The sequence below is a fragment of the Ailuropoda melanoleuca genome, chromosome 2 (genome assembly GCF_002007445.2).
Source record: "Ailuropoda melanoleuca isolate Jingjing chromosome 2, ASM200744v2, whole genome shotgun sequence".
Taxonomy (NCBI): Eukaryota; Metazoa; Chordata; class Mammalia; order Carnivora; family Ursidae; genus Ailuropoda; species Ailuropoda melanoleuca.
In genome coordinates, this window is record NC_048219.1 from 188,219,381 (window position 1) to 188,231,468 (window position 12,088).

Consider the following 12,088-nt stretch of genomic DNA (forward strand, 5'->3'; position numbering starts at 1 on the left):
GTAATGACATTTGGGGCCGGGTAATTCTTTGAGGTGGGGGGGGCTGCCTCCTGCAATGTGGGAGATTTAACAGCAGCCCTGCTCTCCACCCAGGACATGCCGGTAGCACCCTCTCCTCCCCCAAGCTGTGACAACCAAATACGTCTCCAAATATTGCCAATTGTCTCCGGGGGTGGGGGTGCACAATTGCTCCCCGTTGAGAACCACGAACCTAAATAGAGCAGTGTAACCGTTTTATGGACAGTCTCTGGGAGTTATTTCAGAAACTTGAAAAAATTAAAAACTGTAGCAGGGTAAAATTGTATACGCCTCTTCATTTTCCTTGGTCATTTGCCTAAGATGGCTTGTCACCGCCTCTCCCAAGGGACATCGGCCTGCTCCAGGAATGGGCTTTGATGACCTCATAGGTCTTTTCCTGTCTCAGGATTCTGGCTCATGACAGCATAATCAATGTGCTGATGCTGAAAACATGCTGAGAAAACAGCGGGAACAGGGTCAAATTCTCCTGAAGAAAGATTTTTTTTTTTTAGTAGCCCGGGCCAAACACAACATTGTAGTGTACATTTTTTATAAGGCAGAAAAACAGTCGAGATTCAAGGCGAAGTAAAAAGTCGGCCTTTTTATTGCCGTGAGGTCCGGCACGTATCTGTGTGGAGATGGAGCTAAGATGCAGTCGTAAAAGGAGAAATCTTGAAATATGTAACCAGGTGGCTTAAAAATCACAGCCAAATCTAGATATTCAGTTTGGCAGTAAAACACCTTCTTTCCTTTTCGGGAGAGATATCACACTATGCCTCCTAGATTCTGCTGGATTATGAAATGCAGAAATTGAGACACAGGGACCAAAAAATCATTTTTTCCCTGTCTTCTTTTCTTCTTTGTTTTCCATGATGGTGTTCACAGATAGAAGAAAAGTTGATTCAACACATCTGGATTGTAAAATCAAGCACGGGGCCTGGGGGTGTCAGTACAAGCACTGGGTACTGCTAATACGCGATTGAATATCGAAAATCAAGCAGCTGCCTTAACCAGCCCTGTGAAGAAAGCAGAGTGGATTTTGCTATCTTCTCTGTAGCTTGCAGATCTTTTCCTATTGTATGAACCACGGACAGGTCTTCAGTTGTAAAAGCTAAACATGATTCCATGAACTGCTTCCTAGTGGGTGCCTGGCCAACTGGCTGAACCAGCCAATGTAGCTTGATGACCTGAAAATGTCTTCTGCTAGGAGAGGTATGAGGGGGTCAGAAAAGTGACTGGCTCATTGGTAGGAATTTCCCTTTATGGAAAGACACCCCATTCATGTTTCCTAAGCCTCATTAGTAGAATTTGCCATTAAAAGTCTGACCTTCTGGCATCCTACACCATGAACGGACGAAATTCTCCATTCTCTGTCTGCCTCCTGGGTTTTCCCACTTCTAGCCTTAGTCCTGGTTGCTCCCCTTGTCTGGGAAGGTCTTTCTTCCCAGGGCTGAGTGCCCTCCAAAGCCTGCCCATCTCAACTGCCACCTACCTCCTCCATGACCGCTCCTAGCCCTTATCCTTTGAGACCGAGGAAATCAGCCCTTCCTTTGAGCTGCTTGAGCGTATTATCTCACCACTCCTGTGACGCTTCACTGGCTGTCTCATTTTGAGGTCATTTACATTTCCTTTCCTATTATACAGAAAACCCTTCCAGCGAAGGATCCGTCTCTGGTTCCTTGCTCTAGTTCTCATACCGCGTGGCTGAGGGCAGTGGGTTCAGTATACAACATGTTAAATGCATTGCCCTGTAGGAACCCTATGCCTGTCTGATATTTGTTCTACCCTAAGGAAGTCGGCCTGGAGGTCAAGAGAAGAGAGTGAAGCCCCACTCCAACTCCATCAGGTGAAGAAAGGCAAATAAGTTTTAGTGCAACTCTCTACTAATGTCACAATCCTTCCCTTTGCAAACATATGTCAGCATTTTTGCTACCATTCTTTCTACAGATTTGTGATGAACAAACTCCCAGTTAACATGGGCTGCTTCTTGAAAGGGGGCCTTTACTAAAGACACAGCCGATCTTTTTCTTTCTCTGTTGTAGAACACACCGACCTGCTCACTCGTATTCAGGAATATAAAAACAATGACATCACCTAGTCCAATCCCTTTGCAGGGGTGCCACTGCAGGAGAGATGCTGAAATGACACCATGCCTGACCCTTCTGAAAGACAAGAAAGAATGTTCTAGAAGTGAATTCTTTGGATGAGGAAGGAATACATTTAAGAGTTCCTAAATCCATTGGTTTGTTACTTTAAATAAATTGATATTTAGATTAAAGGGACTATTTGAGCTGAATATTTCTTCCCACAGAATGAGAATTAGATTTCTTTAACTTGGCCTGGCTCTGGGTTTGTCTGTCTTCCTCCTTTTGAAGAACTGATCTCTGGTAACACAGCTTCACGTTTTCTGCCAATTTGTGGCCATTGCCTCTTCTGTAGTACTTGAGATTCATATAAAATTTCCTCTGTCTCCAAGATACTGTGCCATCGGTTGGATCTCAGATGGTATGGGGGAAAAGGAATGCCGTTCTAGCGGGCAGCATATGGAAGGACACCCAGATGGATGTCCCGGCTCTGCCACTATTGGCAATTTGGTTTGGGGAAAGCCAATTAACCTCTCCTCCTCCCGGTCTCTTATCTGAGAAGTTAAGACAATAATGATACGTATCTTCTAGAATCGTTCCAAGATTTTAATAAGATAATGCAGGTGAACGTGCTTCAGAAAGTTGTTCAATGTAGTATAAATGCCAATTCTTATATTGCCAGACTCTGGTATCTGAACCGTACATTCATGTCAAATCAACAACACTTAGTGTTTACAAACACCTTCTCTGTGAGGGACAGAGAAAGTGAGTAAGAGTTGCTGACGTCGCCTTTGGAGGGCATTAAATTTAGAAATGAAGTTGAGGGGACTTGTGAGTTTAGTCATGTTTGCTTTGTGAATTTCACTTTTGTGATTGTTGGTTTCCTCAACTGAAAATGAAAGCAGTAATACCTACTTTTCAAAGCCAGATAAGAGGATACACATGAAGTATTGAATCCCATGCCTGACACATCTGGTTGCACGGTCAATGCTAACTTTCCAAGGGGGTTAAGAAAAATGCCAACCTAGTATTCGAGGCTTCAACTTAATAAACAAGAACCAAGAACCATTACATCTGGTTGAAAAAGTCTGGCTGGGCTACACATGAGATTGACATCTGGCCTGAGGCCTGAAGGATAAATACATTTCTACATTTTAAGACCACGGCAGCAGGGGGTAATATGTGTCTCACGTGGTTCAGAGCCCTTTACGTGTCCTGCCTCATTGAATACTCGCCAAAACGTGGTTAGTGCTGTCATCCACTTTGCAGATGAGAAGATCGGGGCATGGGGGGCTGGCAAATCCAAAGTCCCACAGACGATTGGGGGCAGAGCGGTAACCACATCCAGAGCCAGGTTCCTGAGCTCACAGCCTTCGCCAGGAACAGGACAGGGCGCAGGTGGGAGGTAAGAAGGGTGGGGGAGGGGGGCACGGGAAGTAGTATGGGGCAGAGAAGGTGAATGAAACACTCAGGGTCTTCCTCTCCTGAGAAGCTGCCATGTTAAGAGGAGAAAGAGGCCCCGTCCGAAGGCCATGGTGTGTGATGAAGAAACTTAGGGATACAAGGGCCAGAGGCACAAGGCTTGGCACCGTGGCTGCAAAGAGGTCACAGAGAATGGCCTGGCATTGAGCCCTGTTAATAACTGTTGACTTCGAAGGCAGCAAGAAGGAGGGTTCCAGATTTTGCAAATCCAGGCCAGATTTAAACACCAGGCCTGGGTTTTCTTAGGAGGCCACCTTGTCTAAGAAACCAAAGTTAACCCCTTCTCTGCGCATGAAATGCAGCTGACCTATGACTTACACCAGGGATTCATCTGAAAAGCTTTCCTCTGGTGTCACCTCTCATCAGGTCTTAGCAATTACACGTGCTTCTTTAAAAGGTTAGACCCACAATTTTGTTATGCCTGCATAATAGAATATTGTTGTGCTTGTGTTTAATCAGTCAGTCGGCATCTAGACTGTGAAAAGTACTTCGGCAAAGTACAGTGAAGGAAACAAAAAATACCTGTCAGTCTTTCAAACACAAACTGCTACCAAAATGTACATTTCCCTTAAGAAGCATAAAGCCTCTGAGTATATCTAGTTTGTATTGTTATTTTGCAGGAGATTTCCTCTCTCTCTCAGATTCAGAGTTTTATGGACCCAATCTCTCAGGGCTGCAAGTGTTGGAATTCCTGTTAAAGAGACTCATGATGTCTTTATATAGCCCAATATTGTTAGCATTTAGATTCAAGGTTGCTTCCTCTGCAAAAGTTAATTGGATAGGATGATGGTTATTCCATGATAATACATTACACTGCCTTAGTGTTACCCTTGGGCCTGGCATTTCATTAACAGTCCAGAGAGCACATCTCACTAAAGGCTTCTTGGCTCCTCATCACATGAGCTCACCTCTGCATGCAAAATTAAAGTCACGGAAAGGTAGTTAGCATACATTATCCCACCATCCAATCACAAAAGCATCTTTCTTTGGGCAAAATATTTATGACTTTTAAGTCACTTCCTTGTTAGTGCATTTCTGCTTCCTCTCTGATGAAGGGAAGCCTAACGTTCTGTTAGAGTAATCTAAGCAATCGTTTGTTTTTTGCCCAAAAGACCCAAAGATCTGCTGGGAACTTCTTTAGTTTAAAAATAAAATTACTGTAAAAACTACCTGCTGGAAATTTTGTCAGTTCTGTTCCTATAAAGATAGGTAAATACCACTGGTGAGTAATCTATCAAGGAGAAGGGTAAATGCTATTATTTGTGCTTGGTCTTTCTACAATGTTGATTTTCCCCTCCATTTCCTCACTTCAGAAACCCTTTAAAGGGGATGTTTTTTGCCACTAATCAGTGTGCATCCCAGAAAAAAGTCGTTATTCACTAGTTTTTTAATTCATTAAATCATTTATGCATCAACTATTATCTCAGGACCTCTTAAGGGCCTAGCGCTATTCAAAGCCCCTGGAATACATGAGTGAAAAAGAAAATTAATGAAAAAGATTCCTGCCCTCCTGGAGCTTATATTCTCATGGGAGATAGATAATAAACAGTAAACATAATAAGTAAGAATGATATGGTACCTAGGAAGCTCAGAAGTGCTCTGGGAAAATAAAAATAAAGACAGAAAGGAGGGTAGGTTAATGGGGATGGTGGGCTGGAGTGTGCGTATGCGGAGACAGGTTAAACAGGGCCACCAGGATAGGCCCTGTGGAGAAACCAGGCTGAAGAGAAGCAAGGCCGTTGGCCAAGGAATATCCAGCTTAAGGCAGAAGCAGTAGTTAGAGAGAGGGCCCCAGGTGGGAGGCTGGTGTGTTTCTGATGTGGGCAAGAAGGTCAGAGTGGCTGGAGCAGAGAAGACAGGAAGAGAAGGTGCCTTGTAGACAGCGGGACAGAGGTGGGGATGGGGGATGGGCAATACAGGATTGTTGAGTGGCAACGGGACATGATCTGAAAGTTTAAAAAGACTCTTCTAGCATTGGGTTGAAAAGGGACAGTGGAGGAAGGTGAGCACCCAGGTACCTCTGGTTTACACGGTTTTAGACCAGACTTTGAACTAGAAGACTAAAAACACGCACCACCTCCGGTTCAGCCCCTCTCTTGGGCTCCATCTCTTACACAGAAAACTCGGCCACTCTCCTTAACACAGGCTGCAACGTTCCTAGCAAGGGGCTTCTTCCGCTTAGGTGGAGCCTTTCCTTTAAGCTAACTGGGCAGTTCCCTTGGGGGGCAGTACAATTATATCACAGAAGGCAAATCATCAAGTCAGGGGGCACTGAGGCAAACATAGGGTCGGAAGTTCCAGAAGTAGTTCTGGAATGCTTGGTGATGCAAGCAAAGAACAGAGTCAGGAAAGGAGGCCAACACTGAGCTCTAGGGTCAATGAATCTAACCTATATAGTGGATGCATAGAGCTTACCTTGTTGTTGTTGTTGAGAGAGAGAGAGAGAGTACAAGCGGGGTTCAGGAGGTAGGGCTAGAGGGGAAGAGAAAATTTTAAGCAGGTTCCACACTGAGCTCAGAGCCCGACGTGGGGCTCGATCTCATGACACTGAGATCATGACGTGAGCTGAAATCAAGGGTTGGACACTTAACTGCCTGAGCCACCCAGGCGCCCCAGAGCTGCTCTTCTTTGATACTTAGAGTGACAAGATGTAAAATACCGCACCGTTCCTTACTCTGTCATTGTCTTTGAATTTCGTGAGGTAGCTTAGACTTGTGTCATCTATTTTTTTCTTTTTCAATATCTAACATTAGGGCATCAGGGATGTATTTGAGAGAGAGAGAGAGACAGAGAGACAGAGATCACTGTTGCAAAAGAGAGTATCAAAAAGCCAGACACAAGACCTGTGGGCAATAGTAAGGTTGAACCTGATACTTGGAAAGAACTGTCTTCATAGCCCATGTCCACATCAGGAAGTCAGCGAGAATTCTTCGGGCCATCTTCATTGTTTCACATGATGGAGAATGTAGGAGCACAGCTATTAGAAGAAATCCTAGGAGAGATCACTTCCCTAGAAAGGGAGGTCTCTAGGCCTCTGCTGAACCAAGTAAAGCCATCAGAAAGTTTAAATGGGACTAGAGGGAAATACCTACTCACAAGAGACTAGAAACAGAGTCGGAAGGTCATTTAGCACTAGGATGGCAAAGAGGTTGCAGACCTCGTTGCCTCCTGGGGGTAACATCTGGAGTGCTGAGGGGAAGGATTCTGAGATCACACCTGGTGTTGGTACAGACATGGTACCATGTGGACGAGTGATGCCTGCTCTGGGATAAGGGAATGGGAATGGTGTACGCAGAGCACGTATTTATCATTCCCCACTAGCCTGTCCTCTTGCCTTCCTATTTATTTACATTTAAATCATCTTAGAGAGATGAGGTGCTATTCTATTTTTAAGAGGTTTGCAGAGGACATTATATAAACTTCTTTCAGAAATGCAAAGATTGTTACTTAAAATAAGTTACCCTTGCATTATCCAAGGCTTTGTTGTTTTAATGTAAAGTTCTTCTCTTTTGTCTTGGCCCTGGTGGACAGTGGAGGAGTGCCAGGTCCTGGGAACCCACTGTGGTGTCCTGGCCACCACCTGTGTCACAGGCGTAGACACAGGACTCTCCCCTTGCTCTGAGCATCGGCTCCTCCAGTCCGGGGCTTCCCCTCCCTCAGTACCCTCTTCCCCAGCTTTGTCGCTTCCGCTGGCAAACTGGGATCTTCAGACTGAGAGACAGAAAGAGCCACAGGGAGATGGTGGGTCATGGAGAACCTATGCTCTTTTCCAGAATCTGCCACAGATCCCTTCGATGCCTTTTTTGCTTTATCTTTCAGAGGCTGATGTTCCTCATCTGTAAAATGAGGGGGATTTTAACCTCGGCACAAGGATGGGACTGAGATGATATTTTATATGTTCGGTGCATGGTTCAGGGAGGGGGATCTGGCATCTTTTATCAGATTCTCAAAGGAGCTGCAACCCCCACGCTGTTAAGAATCAGAGGCACAGGTGATTTCTAATGCTCTTTCAATTTGAAACGTTGCATGTGAAGGTCCCTTGTCCTGTGTGGATCACTGTGTCTCATGCTCACAGCTGCAAGATGGGACCAAGCACTCTTCAAGGGGCAAACTTCCAGTTCTTACAGAGAAGGGACCCACCCTAATATTAAAGGACCTATATTAATCAAGTTGGTAGAAAATAACTAAGGGATACCAAAAATGTAACCTGTGTGAGAAAGAGGAAGTAGCATTGTTAAAATTACCCTGAAAGCCCATGAGTGATGAAAGAAGGAGACATTGTTCTAGAAGATTCCCTTGTCTTTTAAGGTTGTGAATCAGACACAACGTCCATGGGGGATGGGACATGGTCCGTGAGGTGCCCGGGATGAGGCCATGGCAGCGGTAGACCTCGTCCTGACCATGGTCCAGGGAAGGGGGGAGATCTTTGGTTTTACTGACTGTATTCATTGTTAGGGCTGTTAGTTTCACAAACTAAGAAGCTGAAAACAACTGGAATTTATTCTCTCACAGTTCTGGAGGCCAGGCGCTCAAAATCAAGGTCAGCCTCCAGGGAAGAATGCATCCTTACATCTTCCAGTTTCTGGTGGTCCCAGGTGTTGCTGGGCTCATGACAGCATCACCCCAATCTCTGCCTCCATTGTCCCATGGCCCCTTTCCCTGTGAGTCTGTGTGTGTCCTCTTGTCTTCTTCTTCTTTTTAAGATTTATTTATTTTTATTGGAGAGTGAGCTCGAGGGAGCAGACGAGGGGCAAAGGGAGAGGGAGAGAAAAGCAGAGAAGCAGACTCTGTGCTGAGTGTGGAACCCAACACGGGGCTCGATTTGTCTCACGACCCTGAGATCATGACCTGAGCTGAAATCTGGAGTCGGAGGCTCGACTGACTGAGCCACCCAGGTGCCCCTCCTCTCATCTTCTTCTAAGGGTACCAGTAGTTGGATTTAGGACCCGCTCTAAATCAGGATGATTTCATCTTAAGATCGTCAACTATGACATCTTCATAGAGCCTATTTCTGAATAAGATCTTATCCTAAGGTTCCAGGTAAATGAAGGACGTGACTGAACCCACCACGCCAGCGTTGTTTGAAGTTTTTTTTTTTTTAAATGAGAGTGTACTCCTGTAGTACTTAGGATATTTAAAAAAAACAAATGAAACAATCACAAAAAAGAGTGTTCTAAGAAGCTAGTATGTGTGTATACACATACACATCTATTTGCTTGTTTACCCTAGCTGAATTGTAGGTCAGGTAGTTGATGGGCAGAGAAGGGAATATAATAATACGACCTAACACTTGTAGAGTGCTTACTGTCTGCCAGACACTGTTTTAAGTGCTTTTACCTATTAAATCACTTAATCCTCATAGCAATCTTATAAAGTAGGTGATATTACCATTCCCATTTCACAGGTGAGAAAACCGAGGCACAGAACAGTGAAGCTACTTGTTCAAGCTCCCAGGGGAAATCCAGGATTGGCATGTAGACAGTCTGATTCAGAAACTGTGCTCATAACTGCCCTCCTGTCCTGTGCAAGGCACGCATAGGAGATGTAGGTCTGCTTAAAGAAACTTCTCACCACTTCCTAAACACACACGGACCCACATGCTCTCCCTCCCCTCCAAATAGAACAATAATCAATGAGCGGATAGCTTCTGTGGTCAGACGTGTTTGGAGCGTTTCATCTGCAGAATCTATTGAACCAGATAGAGTCAGACATTTACTCAGAGCAGATAAAAGCCAGTGTGGGCTGAGTAAAATATGTCATGCATGTCACCGACTGCCTTGCAGAGTCCTCAGACCGCACGTGATTTCCACCAATCAGAGTGTGACGTCGCCCAGGTCAAAGAGTAGCCACAGATCTGGGAGGGTGGGGGGGTCCACTTAGAGCAGCTTCTAGCAAATTGCCGCTCAACTGCAATTGTGGTCGACTTGGTGCCTTACAAGCAACACACACTGAGTGAAGGAAAGGGAATTCGCAGGCATATTTAAAATTAGAAGAAGAGTGATTGTGGGGCTTACAGACAGGCCAGGTGCTGTGCTGGGTGTATTGCTTCATTCAGTCCTTACCGCAACCGTCTCAATCATCAGTCGCACCAGGGCTGGGACGGTGACTCATGACGAAGTGGTACATTATCTTTATGATAAAAATGGCTATGGGCTTGTTCCTGTAACTTGCTCCAGGGGCTCCCCAGCCTCCAAAGCAGACTTGGGTCTCTGGAGCCCCACACACTCAGTGAGGACCAAGTCTGTAGGGCTACAATTACCTAAAGGAACATTCAGGACATTTTCACTGTTGGAGCTTGGTGTGTATGGCTTTTCAGGTAATTTCCCTCATCTAAATAACTTCTTGAGAGAAGACAGGTCCTCCAAGTGCACAGCCTGAAACTGGGGGGAAGGTGGCATCCTCATAAGCAGAAACCTCGGGCTAACGCAGTCCAGTTATGTGCCAGGCTGTTCGTACCCTGTTCGTGCAGCCAGATCGAGAGCAGGAAAGCGCCCATACCTCCTGATTCTTCCTGCTCTCCTTTAGGATCGGGCTTGAGTGACAAGAGCATCCCACAGACACTGCAGTGCTGACCGTGGAGGCTGAGTCATGGGCTCTGGAGTCAAACAGCCAACCTGCAAACCCCAGCTCCATCACGTCCCACCTGTATGACGTTGCAAGGTCCTTAACTCGGGAGTCTTAGTTTCTTCATCTGTAGAATGGGCACAACAGTAAAAGGTACCACCCAAGGCTGGTGTGAGGATTGATGGGGTTACTCTGTACCATGTGCTCTGCATAGGGCTTAATGCTTCGGGCCAGGAAATGCTAGTCATCGTTACTGGGATATCAACAGTGGAATTCTGTGCAACTGCGTCCCTTCTGGAGGTGAGGTGTGATGGCGACATCATCCGACTGGGCTCAAGACAGTTACTTTGTGCTCAGTTCACCTCCTGTTGTATAACGAGCCGTTACCCATCTGCCGGCTTTAGGTGAGAAATAGGCAAGGAAGAGGAATCTTTTCAGAGACCCACTTTTAAAATGTCTCCATCTGACCCCCTTCCAAACAGAGGGCTGATGGGAAGGGTCCATTTTCCTTTTCTGTAAGTCCCCTAGGCCCTGATAACTAGAGCAGGTTTCTTTCCCCACAGGGGCCCCTTTCTTTCCCCTGAACCACAAGGGAAGGTCCCCTTTCTCTCTTCAGTGATGGGCAAGAACAACGTTCCATTGACAATGTGAATGGAGCATTTCTTACCCTGAGACTCTTCCTGCCGCAGAGGCAGGGACCTTTACTGTTTCCCTTGGCTTCCGAAGATGAGGATTCCAGTTCTCCGGTGGCGACCAGGGCAGGGCGGTTCAGGATTTCTGATTCTGGCACGATCTGAGGAAGGGTCTCTGTAATGGGCCATTTTCCCTAGGATTTCTGACATGTGCAAGTGCCAGAATTTTCCTTGTGCCACCGGCCTCTGGGCCTGCCCTGACCACCCAGCAACACCCCCTCCTTTCACACTACCTTCCCTCGTTCTGCTTCATTTTCCATCAGAGGGCTTAGCACCGCCTGGTCCTTTTCTATTAACGGGTCTATTGTTTGTTCTCGCTCTTGTGGGAGCGCGAGCTCCAGGAGAGCAGGGACTCTCCTTGTTCACTGCCCGATCCCTACTGTTTGGCACAGTGCCTAGCAGCCAGTAGGTGCTCAATGGATGTTTCATGAATGAATGAATGAATGAATGAATGAATGAATGAACAAAGGCTGGTTTCCCTCTAAAATCCGGAAAATGCCTTTCCAATAAATGGATAACTGAAGTCTAGCCGCATTTGTTCTTCCAGAATGGCCTGGGGCTGGATCCGTCAACCAATTGGCATGATCCTTCTAGGGCCTGGCAAACTAGAGACACAGATTATGTGATCCCTGCTCTCTGAGCAGACAGAATTTGGCTGGTGAGACAAAGCTCACAAAGCACAGGGTAAAATGAACCCCAGCAGGAGAGAAGGTCTCCAACGGCTCGGACAGCTGAGGGGAGGGCAGGTCTGCAGCCTCTCTGCTTGTCCTGGTGTCTTTAGGGAGAAGGAAGCCAGGTGCCAGCCTGGTGCTGAGGGCCTCGGGTCCTTCAGGTGTCTAGTTTCTTGTCGCTCTCTGCAGACACTACCCAGAAACCACACCGATGTTTCCAGGAAGTGTGACCTAACTGCGTGTCTTCTGTAGGTTTTTTCCCCCTTCCTTTTCTATCTCACTGCTTCTTGCAAATTAAAAAGCGAATCAGAAAGAGATGTTAAAAATAATCAAACCACAGCGAAAGGAAAGCGCTATTAACAGAAGGGGAAAAAAAATGAGTTGACTATTATTCCGCAGTGCTTTATACACAGGCCCTGTGATTATTCATTCTGTGAAACCCTGGGGGCCTGAGGGGAATTAATGGGGCCACCATTACTTGCCTTTTGCATTGCTTAAATGGGCCATAAAAATGAACATTGGTTCAGGGCCACAAGCTGGAAAAAGTCAAGCTATGGGGAGGGAGGTTGTCAAGAAA